This window comes from Stigmatopora argus, chromosome 19 (assembly GCF_051989625.1).
Source record: "Stigmatopora argus isolate UIUO_Sarg chromosome 19, RoL_Sarg_1.0, whole genome shotgun sequence".
NCBI lineage: Eukaryota > Metazoa > Chordata > Actinopteri > Syngnathiformes > Syngnathidae > Stigmatopora > Stigmatopora argus.
The window spans coordinates 11614836-11629885 of NC_135405.1; the positions used below are offsets into that span (position 1 = coordinate 11614836).

Sequence of the window (15050 nt, forward strand, 5' to 3'; positions counted from 1 at the left end):
ATGGAGACGCCTCTTACCGAGTCAATGACTTGCCCTTAGCACTTTTTCACTACTTGTGTTCATAGCATCGTGCGTGCATTTGTACATATCGGTGCTTCTCTTTCTGCCAATTTGTCTAAGTACATGTCTGCGTTTGAAGTGGCTTGTGTAAATGTGTGCTTAAGTGTGTTTTCTTTAGCCCACTTAGTAGTCCTCTTTGCTAAAGGAGTGACCATGTACAGTACAACTCGAAACAGGAATGACGAATAAAAACAAACGTCGTTAACAGCAGCGCAAAAGAGAAACAAGCCTAACCTATAACATGCTAAACTATAGCTTAGGCCTTCATTCATCGTCAGTTGTGAGGGTGCTGGAGCCTGTTCCAGCTAACTATTACTAACTTTAAGCTTGGGAAAGAGTTTCCAGCTAATTGCAGTCTAGCTGAGGACTCCAAATACTTTTATTATCCACTGTACTAACAACTACCGTTAATTAGTTAACCATTGGCCAACATGCGCGTTGACTGTGTTTATTTTGTTTATGGATTGCTACCATTACTCAATAAAGAGATTAAAAGTGCACCAACGACGCTATAAATCCTCGACCACCTGTAGGACATTCTGACGCTAGGCTATATTTAGTCAACCAACGATAACCAATCACAGATGAAAATGGAAGCATTAAGACGGATGTTAGGATATCCAATAGGAAAGCTTTGTCATCAATATCTCAGGTGTAAAAATGCGTAATCCTTATTTGTGTAAAATCAAATCAAGTTAAGAACGTTGCAGCACTAGAGAGTCGACCTCCATTGTTTCTTTTTGCCTTTTATAGTTCACATTCAATCATAGGTTCCCTAGTTACATCATTTATTTGGTGTTATTAGAGCACCCAAGTGTGCACTAAGCCACTCAAATGTTGTCTCAAATATGAATGTTTTTTTTTAGGATTATCCATATTCAAATACATCCCCGTGGGTCAATATTCAGCAAAATTGTCTGTAAGATGTAAATGAGTTGGTAAAAGACATATCCATATACGGACACATGGAGAAGGAGATAATAGAGGCCCAAAAAAAGATCTATATATAGTCATTACTATCAGCCCGCTGCCAAATTGAGTTATACAAAGTATTTAACACAAGGCATAATGGATGGAGCATCCCCCTAATAAATGATAGCCCAAAGCTTTTACTGAATAGAGGATATTATGTGTGTGTGTCCTAAGTTGAAGGCACTGGAGTGTATGAACACTATTCAGAGTCTGTGTGTTGTGGTGGGGCGAAAGGAGATTAAATAAGGTCTGTCCTTGGGTTTTGGCTTTGGGTGCTTGCTCAATGGAACCAATTAGGAGGTGAAACTGTAGTTCCGGTTTATACATTGTATCAATGTATTTGCGACTAAAATGCACACAAAGCACTTTTTCGGGGATGGATTTTGGATGTGACAAATTTCTGATGAAAAGTTTTAACTGTCTGCCACTAGTTTTGTATATACACTATGTCTGTTACTTTTCAATGGGTGAAATGTTATCTGTATTTGAGAAAAAAGTGTATATGTTCAAACTCAGGTTTTTGGCAAACATGAGTGAAGGCCTGAATTACAATTTCACAGACATCTATTACCAAGCAAATATTTCCAAATTATTTCAAGGGATGAAATCCTCTTAATGTGATTGGCTTGCCTAAAACAGCAATAAGAGAAATATTTTCACTAGTTTCTGGACTGCATTCCTAAAACAAAATAAAAATAAAGTCAATCCCCATAAAGTGGACAGTGTATTTTGTTACAAACTGTTATTTTAGGCTTCGCTACTGGCTGGCGCGCAATGAACGCACACACAGATGGCCTAATATTTATAAAATAATCTTTCCTGCTGGCATGTGGGGACACAACAATCTAAATCAACTGGCTTAAATCTAATCTGAGAAGGGTTGCATTTCTGTGCGACTTGGAGGTGACAAACGTGGCGCCGGCCGGGTTGGACCACCTGCCAACGATGGAATTCTTGGGACAAAATACGTTAGGTAACTGGCCTTTTTTGCCTGCAGAGTCAAAACATCACATTATGCCCAAATTGCTGTGTTACATCACAAATTGCGCACTGATGTGAGCTATTGTGTGTATCAAAGTGTGGCGAGCGCCATGGTCTCGGTGATAGCGGATTAGGAGGTCAAAGGTACACTTTGCCCAACTACACATGCCTTGGGGAGGGATGGCTGAAAGTACGTTTGCCCAAACATGGTCAACATACACGCCAAGGAAGACCCTTCTTAAAAACACATACATTGGTCAATGTCAAGTAGTGTTTAAGATTCCAAAGATTTCATTTTCTAAAGAATACATTTTTCGACAGTCAACTTTTGGGATCTTGTGACATTTCATCTTTAGCGTATAAATGAGATTCCTTCTAGTTCATCTTTCATGAGACATAGCATGAAAAATGAATAGATAAATCTTAGGTTATCTGCCCTTTTCTGATAATGAGTGGGTAAACAAGCCATTCTGTTATCTTACAGTAAGCATAATTAGCATAGAGTTGACTTTGCAGCCGAGTTATACAAAGTTCCGAAGCGATAACACAATTACTGCACCGAGACGAAGCATTACAATGGACTGTGCTTTGCTAAACTGTCTTCTGACGTTAATGCACTAACAATCTCGCAATTTCTATTGGCTTACTACGTTTACAGTTCCTGTTCAAGGATGAATACAAAAAGAAAAAGTAAAAAAAAATGTAAACCCTGACGCACGCGGGGACAAAAGTTGGGACCTACGAACTAAGAAGAACCGCAACACAACATCACGTCTACCATTTTTCCAACGGCAATCTGCACCAACATAAGGAAGGAAACAAGCCCAACCTGGCGAGGGTGCAAAACTATAAACAGATGCTCAAGAGCTGGCACAAGCACGGAAAGAACAGGAAGGGGGAAGACCAGCAGGATAAAAATAAGGGATTTCTCCCATTGCCCAAATAAGTATGCATTAATAGAGAATGTGTGCACCCCTGCTGAGCTACTGGTGAGGAAGCCAGGAAAATGGAACATGTCCATATAGAGAGGAGCAAGAGGAAGAGGAGCTTTGAGGTCCAGGGTTTGCATGCCTCCCCAGAATGCGACTACAAGAGATCCCGAGGCCGACTTGAAGGACTGAACGGCACCTCGAAAGTGGATTGGCATTCTGGCAGCTCAGTTTTTGATCCGTGAGGGAGACTAGACTTGCAGCATCCATATCGTGGGAAATAAATGCATGGCAATAAACCCTCATATTTGCAATCTCTTTATGGCCTGACCTGAATAGCAAAAAGTTTACTGTATTATCTATAGTACTTGTCTGCAGATGAGCACATTAGATTATAATTAATTGCAGGACACATTAATGTGATGAGGTTCAACAGAATGAACATTTTCATCATTGGGAAATAATAAATAACGTCAAAAGGAGCTGACAAGATTTCTGAAATTGTGATCACGTTGCAGTTTATTCTGAAATGGGAACGCCGTCTTCTGAAATGGAGAGTGCCAAGCTGGCAAGAACAGTGTTGAAATGCTAATATATATAGTTAAAATTGACAGATCCATTCGCTAATGTACAGTAGCTGCATATTCTTTTGTCCAACTTTTGCGCTGAGGATAAAATATTGAATACATTTGATTTCTTCTTTTTTTTGTTTTTGGCTCTACCGTGTGAAACAGTCTCCGTCTCACGCGTTTGCGCCAGAGCTTAAGACACCTATAATTGCGCGGCATACGTCTTTGGTTACCACGGCGGCACGAGGGGCTGCCGATGCTCAAGTGTGTGAAGAAAAATGTCCTCCTAAGACGATCTGTGAAACGATCCCAGGAAAGTGGAGAAAAGATGCTGATTTCATCTGAGAAAACGCTTAAGATCCTGCTTCGTTTCAACGGCCTAAGATTGGATGGGGAGCACGCCGTTGACCGTTTGATTGACGGAGAAGCGATGAGACATTAGTACTCCTGGGCTAGAGTCAAATTTGAATGGGACGAATTGAATGATATGAATAAAGGAGCCTTCTCCGGATGTAGAGAGAATATACGTAGGTCCTATAAATACTCACAAGTGTTTCCCAGGCAGACAGCGAGAGCGGCACAAGAAGGAAAACCTGCCTGACAAACAAACAGTCCACAGATGTTGCTCGTCTCTGACACGAGCAGTCACCATGGTAACCCAGTGGGCCAGTCACGGCCTTCAGCTCGCCTCTTTGCGGCGGCCAAATCGCGCAGATGCACGTACACACAAAGACACGATAACAAGTACACAAAGAAACATCCCGCCCTTATGATCTGGACCCCAGTGTGTATTTGATGACCACCCGGCCCAAAACGCTCCCTGGGGGTCTCGACACACATTGCTTGACCCTGCATTGGACACACACTTGGTTATGTTTCCACCAAAAACACTTTTCTTGTTTGGAAAATTCATTTTAGTAGTTATTCTTTATAAATTGGAATAAGGACCAAAACTTGTCCCATAAATTCCCCCAAATTGACAGAAAGTGTCCTGGAAATGTCCCCAAAATGAACATTAAATATCGTAAGAGTAGGAATTTACAGTTCTTGCTAAAGATATTAGAACATGCCAAGTCTGGATCGGACTAGTCGACTTTATCACTCCGCAACGATATTTAAAAGTTGAGGTCGATACTTGCCAATCACGTGATTTGGCTACATCATTAAAGTGAACAGGTATTAGATCTGCCAAGCAAACGGCCTTAAGCATGTGAAATTATTTGACTCATTCATGAGTGGCAAAAATGGGAATTTCTAACTCCTGCACCAATCCACGTAAACCAATTAACGTGGACTGTCTTAAATATTGCACCGGGAATACCAAAAACATCCCTAAAACACAAAACTTTGATCTTAGAGTATGAGTAGTTAAGGCAACTTACCGAGCAGGGCGGGGCAAGAAAATGAGGGAAGGGGTAGGGGTCGGAAAAGGACGGCACTCCGAGCCACTCTGAAATCAGAAAAGGAAAAAAAGGGAGTCATTGAGACGGCGATAAGAAAATTAAATCTTACTTGAGTGTAATCACGCTGCTGACCTTATTATTCAGTTTTGTGGCGTACGCTTACAGTAATAATACGGCTGCCTTGAGGGGGTTGCACGGAGACACACACACACACACACACACAAAACAATCACGCACGAGGTAGAAATGACGGCGAATGTTCATCTAAAGAGGAGATCAAGTGCTAAATAATTCCTCAGCTTTTCCCAAGCGGGACAGGAAGTACTTGCGGTCGTGCGGTTGTTCGCTTCAACGATGAACAGATCGGTGCATGTCTGAAAGTAAACGATCACATTTCGGGAATATCCCCGTTTTATAAATGAGGTTATTTAAGGAATGTCCCGTTTTTCCCATGTCCGGCAATAGCCAGTAGCTTGCAACATATAGCATCGCCTTATTCGGGTTCTACTGTAGGGATTATTGTTATCATCATATTTTAGTAAAGTCAATGTTTCAGAAATTTTGTCTGATCAATGCTATGTATTGATAGAAATAAGAGGTAAAAACATGACACGCCACTCAAATAATTTCACTCCCAAATCTGAATCTGTTTTGCCAAGTTGCGATCAACATTGATTAAAGTTAAATGCAATCATACAAAGACACGACCACACAATAAAAAACGCATTGTTCTTTAAATGTTGACAGTAACATTATTCTTCTATACCCATCATTCAAAACATTTATGATTGCCTGTGTTAACACATAAATAGTACTAATGTGCAAATGAAATAATCTATCATCATTTCATGAAATATGTCCAAAAATGGTCATCCTCATGAGCACTGATTGTAAAATTGTTGATTTTTTAACCACAAAAGTCTTGTGGATTTCCAACGGTTGGCATCAGGGACGCATCGAAATTTTCTACTACAATTTAGCAATTTGTAGATTTGTTCTGCAAGCCATGCCAAAGTAACATTGGAACAAAATACACAAAGACAGGTTTTGGAAGCCACGTGTTGAATTATCACCACGCCAACAGGTTACGTGAGGTTTTCGGTGTAAACAGAGGCAGAGGCAGAAAATCCACTTCCCCAATGACAATGTGGCAGGAGATTAAAACAGCAGTCACGCGCATTCAAGAGCGTACGCCGTATCCCAGAGGTATCAAGGATGGGAGACGGCGAGGGAAGTGACATTCACTCCATATCACCTGGAATAGGCTCTTCTAAATATAACACAGCCTCTCTCTCTCTCTCACACACACACACAACGTTGTATCCAATCCAATAACACACAATAGAGTACAAATCTCCATCTAGGCACATAAATTCCTGACGTACCAAGCCAATACCGTTCCGTTGTATTATAGGCGGAGCTACTTCAATTAAATCGTGTGTGGCCAGTACTGTGGCTGAACTCTATTTCTATTTTTTCATGATGTTCAATGTTCCATGCCAGCAAAGAAATCAACTATATTGTTGTTATGGAAATAGTTTCCTGGAAAAACCGAAATATATATTGTGACAGGCTTAGTTGAAGTCTGTAATTTGTGCAAAATGGCCGTTTTAGTGAAAATGACTAAACAAATGAATTGGTCTTTTTCAGTTTTCCAATTGAAATATAATGTTGGCAAATGGTGAGAGCCACGAAAGCCAAATAAAAAAGGACAGCTATGCCGGTCCATAATTGCAAACATCTCGACCCACAATTGGGATTTAAACCGTAAACCAAACCCAAAATGTTTTCGGTAAAGGGCATCAAGCTACAGTACATGATGTCCTGCGTTCAGAAACCACGGACCGGGCCCTGGTCTCTTGGGGACTCCCAGCTTCCCCAAAACACCTCATAAAGAGAGTATTTCTATCCCCTTAAGTCGGCCATCTTCCTGTTTTCTATGGCTCTTTCGGGACCTAAAACCGCGCCAGAGCAAATCTCCGAGCGTTTGTCGCACAGCTGCAATCCCCAGAGAGTTTTTGCCGTATTGAAAAGAGCAACTTTAAGACGGCGGTTTATTTTGCCGATAAATAAATGAAGCAGAAGAGCACTCTGACCTCTTGAAAAGAACAATCAAATACTTTCCGCTCAAGAGGTTTAATGAGCAAAATCTCTTCAGAAACGTTCCCTACTAAAATCGGAGATTTACACTAATGCGTTATTCCAGTCCAAACTGTCAGACTCGTAAACCTTTATTAACGATACCGGCGACGGTTTTAGGACGACGCCAACGTCCCGAACTGTCGCGCAAGCGTAAACAGAAGCCAGTCGAATATGGATAAGGAAACGGCAATAAAACACTCTTTAAACACTGCCTTGACTTTGAAATTTTTGTTTGCTAGAGAAATAACGAGACAACGATTTTAAGGCATTGGTTCGCAAAAACTTGCGTGTAAAAATAGGAAACTATGGAGAAAAAGTCTGGTTATCTGCTGAGGTTTTAGGCAAACCGGAGACGAGTCAGAAGAAAGAGTCTCGAACAAAAAAATGAATAATTACATCGCAGCTTTCATTCTAAGGCTGGACTCGGAAGGTAAGAGTGTGTCATTTTTTTTTCTTCTGTTCTTTAACTTAGTGAGTCAGGAAGAGAACACGGAGAACAGCACTCCCTCAAGTTGGAAAAAATACATTAAAAAATGAGAGCGTTTGGTTGTTAAGTGCAAAATGAAATCTGCGTCAGACCCAACACATTCTTCCTAATGCACCGGAGTACGGCATAATTAGTCATGGAAGCGGTGATGCAAGCCTCGGTTCTACGTAACACTAATCAGCAGATGGATGAGTCAGTAAAATATAGAAACGCCATGAAATCCTATTCAAATTTGTCAGCATTAAACTTGATAAAACTGTTGCAGATTTTTTCCCTCTAGACCAGGGGTGTCAGACTCGGGTTGGTTCGCGGGCCGCTTTAACGCCAACTTGATTTCACGTGGGCCGGACCATTTTAGATATATTTAGAATTTTTTTTATAAATAGATTAAAAGAACTGGATTAAAAGCCCTGAATATTCATTTTTTATAGATCTAAAACAATGTTTATTTGAGCTTTTTTTATATATATATTTTTAGATTTTACAAAATGATTTTTGAACTAAAAACACAGAAAATATGGATTAAAAAATGACAATTATTGATTTAAAAGGGGGAAAATCAGGAAATTTAATATACATCTATACTCTTCATTTTAATTTGATCCTAAAACAGAAAGTCGGCACTCATCATTTACTTTCCCGGGCCAAACAAAATGATGCGGCGGGCCAGATTTGGCCCCCGGGCCGCCACTTTGACACATGTGCTCTAGACTGAAATGATGGAGAATTTTATCTTTATCTTTTGAAATGAAAATCTTTTTTTAAATATTTTTAAAAGAGTGTTTTTGGTGGTGTTCTAATGACTTGCTTAGTTAAAAAAATACAATATTTCTATTTGCCTTCTTGGTTAATCGTGGGATAGATGATTTGCAGTGCCAATATTTACCAACATTTTCTAAAAGTATAATCATAGTTAACTCGGCTTAGAAAATATTAATTTCTTTTCCCCAAAATAGGATACTTTTTTTAATTAAAAACGGTATTGACAATAGTGCAAAGCGGCGCGATGATGCTCTTTAAATTCCGAGCCCTTTTCTGAACCTTCCCAGTTTGTTATGACAGCCTCCTAATAACGGACCCATTGGCCAGGTCCAGATGTTTGTTTAAAAAGACGGCGTCGAAAAGTGGCCGCTGACGGAATTCTGGCAGCGGCTTCGGAAATCCAATCCATCGCGCTCGTTTATAATGCTCAAATGTGGTCCTGGGATTTTTGTTTTACGAGCAATAAAGTTCAAAGGATGAAAATCTGGGCCATAAATTACGTTCGATCCTTCACGCCGACTTAAAAGCGAGACCCTGCGAGTCAATGGGTGCAAAATACAGACACGTCGGTGGCTAAATGTTACATATTTGCGCCGACATTGGCACAAAACGGAACAACATTCCTGCCGTTTGTCAAGTCACCTGCGAGCTGAAAACCAAATTTATTCTCTGTTGAATTCCTTAACACAATGGCAAGAATGGCACACAATGGCGCGTTCACTCCGGCATTTCAATAAGCATATGCATACCTGTCAACCTCTGCCGATAACTGCCCTTATAAATGATTATGATTCCCCTTACAAACCCCAAAAAAACCTTACAAACACCGTACGAGTCGTACGGTGTTTGTAAGGTTTTTGGGGGGTTTGTAAGGGGAATCATAATCATTTATAAGGGCAGTTATCGGCAGAGGTTGACAGGTATGCATATGGGTCATAATAAAATATACAATTTGCTGAGCATACAAGTGAAAAGAATTAACAGTCTACACAGAAATGACATTTTTAGTTTCCTACCTTTGTGGACTGGACCCAAATTTTGTCTTGTGTTTTAAAGGCTAAAATATGTGTCAAACCTTCTATGAACTGTACCTTAATAATTTGCACACTCGCTATTCTTTGGATGAGTTCCATTGGAGCGCCTTGGCGGGCAGGTGATGTGTAATAATAGCAATCCAGCAGAGTATGGGACACCCCCGAGTATTGCGCCGTTCTGGAGCGAAGGTCGGCAGTTTAATTGGAAGAGAAAATTTCCTTCACGTGTATCCCCAACCGTGGATGGGGGCGACTCACGAGAGGAAAGCCGGCGTGTGCGCCTGCTTTCAAGACCACGTTCGCTCGACTGCAATCCAGGATCCCGTTTCACTAAGTGCCTTATTTTTAGGCTCGCGATCCGCTACAATCCGGCAAGAAAATGCAAGTTTAACTCACGTGATGTGCACTGTGGTTACACAGTCACATATTTTTACCTAAAAACTGCTTTAATTCTATATCATATCCTAAAATACGACAAATCCGACAGCAGAAATCTATTACCATCCATTTAATTTTCCTTAGTTCATAATTTATAGACGCCTTCCCAGAATAGAGCGACTTACTTGACTTTGAATTTTGGAGAATGATGAACATGGGGGAATACGAAACGGGAGGTGCAAAACCCCTGAATGCTAACCACCCCCCCACCGGCAATCGGGCCTAGTGCTATGCATGATGACATCATTAATACAGATTACATAATAAGACGAGAACCTCGCAATCACTTCGCCGCCTCATTACGGCGTCTATCTGGGGAGCTTCGCTGTAGCGGGCTTTTTTTGTCGTGACTGACGTGTTGGCAAAGCGCACCACGTCTTGTTTTTAAACAAATTGCCCTGCCAAGCTACACCCACCCACGCAAAAATTGTATTTATTTTTTTTGTGTCGCGTTAGGAAGAATAAGACTTCAAACTTGCCTCTTAGCTTCGTAACTCAAGATACTGAATTGACTTAAGACTGGAAATTGAATTTTTAAAGTTGTTGTCATGTGCATTTTAGGGAAGAAAATTCTCCAATATGAAATTGAAGTCAATAAAAATGAAATTGAATTGCAAAAAATAAACATTTGCCCATTTTGCCTAAGAAAAGGGAACATACAGTATATGTTAAATAGTTCGAGTGCTATTATTCTTGTTGGTTGAAAACTCCCAATTTCTCTCACCTCATCAGTAAATAATAATAATAATAATCGGACATAGGCTTTGTCATCATCATTGACTCGACAAAAGCCTAATTGTCATCATACCCAGAAACTGCGTATGACGAAATTGGTAGTGCTTCTCCATAAGGTGCGTTTTCCCAGTCACTTATATTGGCAATTCGTTACTGAAGATAAAGAAAACAGGACTGTGAATTATTTACGTTTTACCAAAGTCCTACTCATTGTTAACCGAGTTGAAGTCACAGTATCTCAAGTCAATGCGTAAAGTTCCTTATCTCAATAAAGCCACAAGTTGATCGATCACTCACATCTCACAAAAAGGAAATTATTCCACGAATACCAATGACGAGGCACCTTAAAAGCACTAAAAAGCCTAAAAACGAGCCGTGGTACGTGGTAAAAGGGAAAAACCAACTCACCAGTTCTGCATCAATTCCGTTCAGCGGGAAACGCTCATCTCTTGGCCAGCCTGCAGAGACAAAAAAGGACATACGGTAAGAAGGAGGGAGAATTTCATCAATCACGCCGTCGGGACTTATTTGGCCGCCGGCCTCCTCCCCGCTTGGGAAAACACCCCGCAAATCACAACCTCTACCAGCGAAGCGGCACGGCGGGCTTATCCCAAGAATTCCCAGACGCTTGCGACCTTGTGATGACTGAAGATGTGAGGAGGAAGCGGCGAGAACGGGAGGCCACCAGGTCGTTCAAGGACAAACAAAGGAGAACGCTAATTGGCGCAGTGCCAGGTATTGATCGCCTCCTTCAATGAATAAACACCACGCCACATGGGAATTATCCTTACTATAACTGAACCCACCAAGTGTCGCAGTAGTAAAAAAAAAACCCTGCTACAGCACCACCGACAGCATAAAAGACCTGGTTAACATCCCAAAGGCCGGTTATAAATAATTATTTTAACACAACAGCGATATTATTTCTATCAGTCTGCTAATTGTCAACCGGTTTTTCGTTTTAACGCAAATAGATTTAAAGATGGCGTCCACTAGGAAAAATGGAACGGTATTGAATTTTTTTTTTCCTCGAGTTGGCGTTGTTTATAAAGCAAATAAAGCTAGCAGCTTGCCTGCAGGTTATTACACTGAACAAATAAGGAGCACTTAATCTGCTGGCTGCATGTGATCGCACAATTGTCAAATTCAGCAACACACATGCTAGCGACTCCATTTTTACTGAAACACAATTTAGGAGAAAAGGAAGCTGTTCACAACGATAACGCTCAAACTGTGTGTACTATTTTATAACATTGTTCGCTCCTAATATTAAAATTTACATCGCATGCCATTACAGATTTATCTTAGAATTTCATTTTTCTGTACTAGCTTTTTTTTCTTAACCAAAAACATCATTTTTTTAAATCAGGGAGGAAATATGGGGTTAATATGGCAATGTAATATTATTCTCGTAAAAGTACAATTCTACAAGATGAATATCGTGACGATTGTTTAAATTTTTCACACAAACAGATACAAAAACTTTGCTAGTGAGAAACGAAAAAGTATCAATACAGTAAATGTCTAAAAAATAATCTTTGAATAACTAAACACGCCGATCGAGACATGAAAATATGCCAGGTTACCAGTTTTGAGTTTTGAGCACAAGTACAAGGTCATTCACAGGACTTTACCGCTCTAACGTTGCAATTCATTTATCAGGGAAGATTTCAACTTTATCTTCAAAATATTTCAGCATTGGTCCCTGTTGATACATTCAACTGATTTACCAAACATTTACATTCCATCCACATTACATGCTCACATTTTCTTAATCATTTTCATCTGCAATTTAAGGGTTAATAACATCAGGTTGCAAAAAAAAAATGCATATCAAATCCCCCCTAAAAGAGAGACCTTGAGCAATAATAATACCTTGCATGCAGCCCAGATTTTGGGGGCAAAACATGCACCCCACTGGGCTCCCCTTTCCACGCGGGCACTGGCGTCGTCCTTCCCCGGCGGCAGTCGCCTGTGTCCCGCTACACAGCGATCTGCGGCTGGCCCCACCTCCAGCACCCCCTCCCACCAGCCCACCCAGCGCGGAAACATCAATACTCTCATCTTTTTTTGTTTCATTTGTGAAGGCCCAGCACACAAGCGCACGCGCACACTTAAACACATTGATCACGTTTTTTTTTGTACCCGCTTATGTCCCCAGCCCAGGCTAGCGAGTTAGCCACAAGCTAACAACTATCACCAGCTGCGTGCGTGATCCATGTGATGCGATCCTAATGAGACTTTTCGTTCCTCCCTAAAAATAAGGCATAAACTCGAACATTCTGTTCCACGATCGACATTAACGACAACGTTTCAACCTCGCTTCGAATAAAGCTAGCTTCTTACGTGATTGGCAGGATTTTTTTTGTTGTTGTTTGTTTTTAATCCGCGAGGGATGCTGAGTACCGAGAGGAGTCCAGCAAGCAGTCCGGCGTGGCTGCTACCCTTCCCGGCTGCCCGCTCTCGCTTTCCCCGCTGTTTTTGCTGGGTCCCGGTGCTCGTGGAGACTGAGCGGCGGTGGTGCGACCGACAAGCGGATCTTCTTTTTGTTATGCTGGGGGTGTGCGCGTGGATGTGTGTGAGTGAAAGGGGGGAGAGAGAGAAAAAAATAAAAGAGAGAGAGGGAGAGTGAGAGAGAGTGTGAATGAGTGCGCGGTGAGTGAGTCATCCAGCCCGAGCACATCCAGCTCCTCCCCGGCCGTCTAACAGCTGACTAGTGGAGGGAGCCACCGTGCCTTGACGGGGCAAACCCTCCAGCCCCCACCTTCTTCCCAACATCACCCACACTAGACTGAAGAAAAAAGACAAAAGAAATAAAAAGAAATAGCCAAACAGTAACAAAATGCATGGGAGAGAGGGGGGGAAAAGGCCAGACAAATAGCAGGTGTCCCTCAGGGGTGTATCTTAAGCCCATTGTCATTAAGTTCAGTGAGCTTTTTGGGGGTGCTTTTTTTCTTAATTGAATTTTTAAATTTTAACTATGGATCCCAGTTTGCGAAAAGCAACGTGCAGGCCTTCTTGATCCTCTGCACAAAATGGCAACGGGCAAATTTGACAAAGATAGGAAAATAACTTTCAGTTAGCGCGGGTGGTTTTACGAGTTAGGTGAAAGCTGACGAAAAAAATGGAACATGGCTGACTATTGGCGCAGCAAACAAAAGCCAGGACAATATCTGCGGGTTATTAGGTTGAACAAATATCACGCATCAAAAAACAGCTTTATGGAACGGTTATGGAAGAAGAATTGTCAGTTTTGAATGATGACATTATTGCAAGATGTAATTTCTTGCAGTTAATTCATATTTCTGACATTTACTGGTTAGACTAAATTATGGGCTGGAAGATTTTTTTTTCTTATTATTGAAGGCAGTTAGAAAATCATCCTTAAAAAGCATCCCCATTTAGAAGCGAATGCTAAAATCGTACAAAAAGCTTTATGAAAAGAGCTATTGTGAAATAAGCTAGAAAAGAAGCAACCTTCACATATTTCTCACTAAAAGACTTAAGTGAAGTCAATTATTAGGAGAGCAAAGAGGATCTTTAACAAGAATTAAGACCCAAATGCATGGGGAAAAAATATGAATTAATTTTGTGGGCCGCACAAAATAATTTGGTGGGCCAAATCTGGCCCCCGAGCCGCCACTTTAATAACCTCTGCATTAAATAGACATATATCTTTAAAACATATTCACTGGCTACACAATAAAGCAAACCTGAACAATTACAAGCCTGCACCACTATAATTATGTTCAAAAGATCCGCACGGTATAAAATGTATTATGTATGCCCACACGTATGCGTGTATAAATCTGCGTATGAATGTTTATCCTACCTTGTTAGCCGCGTAGGTGAGCGCCTCATTAACGTCCTCTCCCTCGTTTGCATCCCGATCTTCGTGGAAGCCGCTGACGCCGGTCATCGGGTGCAACTCGCCACTTCATGGAAAAATAGAACATGATTTCAAGTCACATTTCAACTTACAATTGTAAAAAGAAGTCCAAAAAACAATATACTCACCATTTAAACAGGACGATCCATTCAGATTTTCTTTATAATGGCACTTCTGTGTAACTGCGGGTAATCTGTTCTTCGCATTTGTAAGGAAAATACAAAGATAAGGCCATTTGTGGATATCATCCTGGTTCCCAGCCGTTCAGGTTCCTCTTGGGACTCCCTTGAAAATTGTTGTTGCCAAGGAGATGACAGGAAGTGGGTCTTTAAGGGCTTCCCCTCACTCACCCACGCCCGCCATTCTCCCAATCCGTGCGCTACGAACGACGTAGTTGGCGTCACGAGTGTCCTTGAGCAACTTTTATACAGGCTGCCATGGAAGCTGCGTGCGATCATGCTGAACCTTTAAGCTAAATTGCTCAATAGGTATGCTGTTAAAGGTAAATAAATGTCACAAGTCAGTGCATTCAAATGAAATAAAATGTACCATCTTTTTCCAACTACATGTAAACAAGTCGAGCCAAACTATGAAAAGTGCGACTTATATTCCGGCAAATACGCTGACAAAATACCACCAAATATAACAT

At 41.0% G+C, this 15050-nt stretch overlaps 1 protein-coding gene across 5 annotated transcripts in view; it reads right to left on the reverse strand.

Moving 5' to 3' along the window:
- Positions 1–14903, reverse strand: part of plcb4b (phospholipase C, beta 4b) — a 36223-nt gene extending 21320 nt beyond the window's left edge. The window contains exons 1-4 of one of the 5 annotated variants that reach the window (XM_077587131.1): positions 14530–14903; positions 14345–14447; positions 10921–10970; positions 4894–4961 (exon numbers count right to left, since the gene is read on the reverse strand). The gene's annotated coding sequence lies outside the window, so the exon portion shown is untranslated. Of the gene's footprint in view, positions 1–4893; positions 4962–10920; positions 10971–12387; positions 12525–12858; positions 13219–14344; positions 14448–14529 lie in introns of those variants that run through there. The other 4 variants (XM_077587133.1, XM_077587130.1, XM_077587132.1 and 1 more) reach the window with 4 other exon arrangements.
- Between the last annotated feature and the right edge of the window lie 147 nt (positions 14904–15050).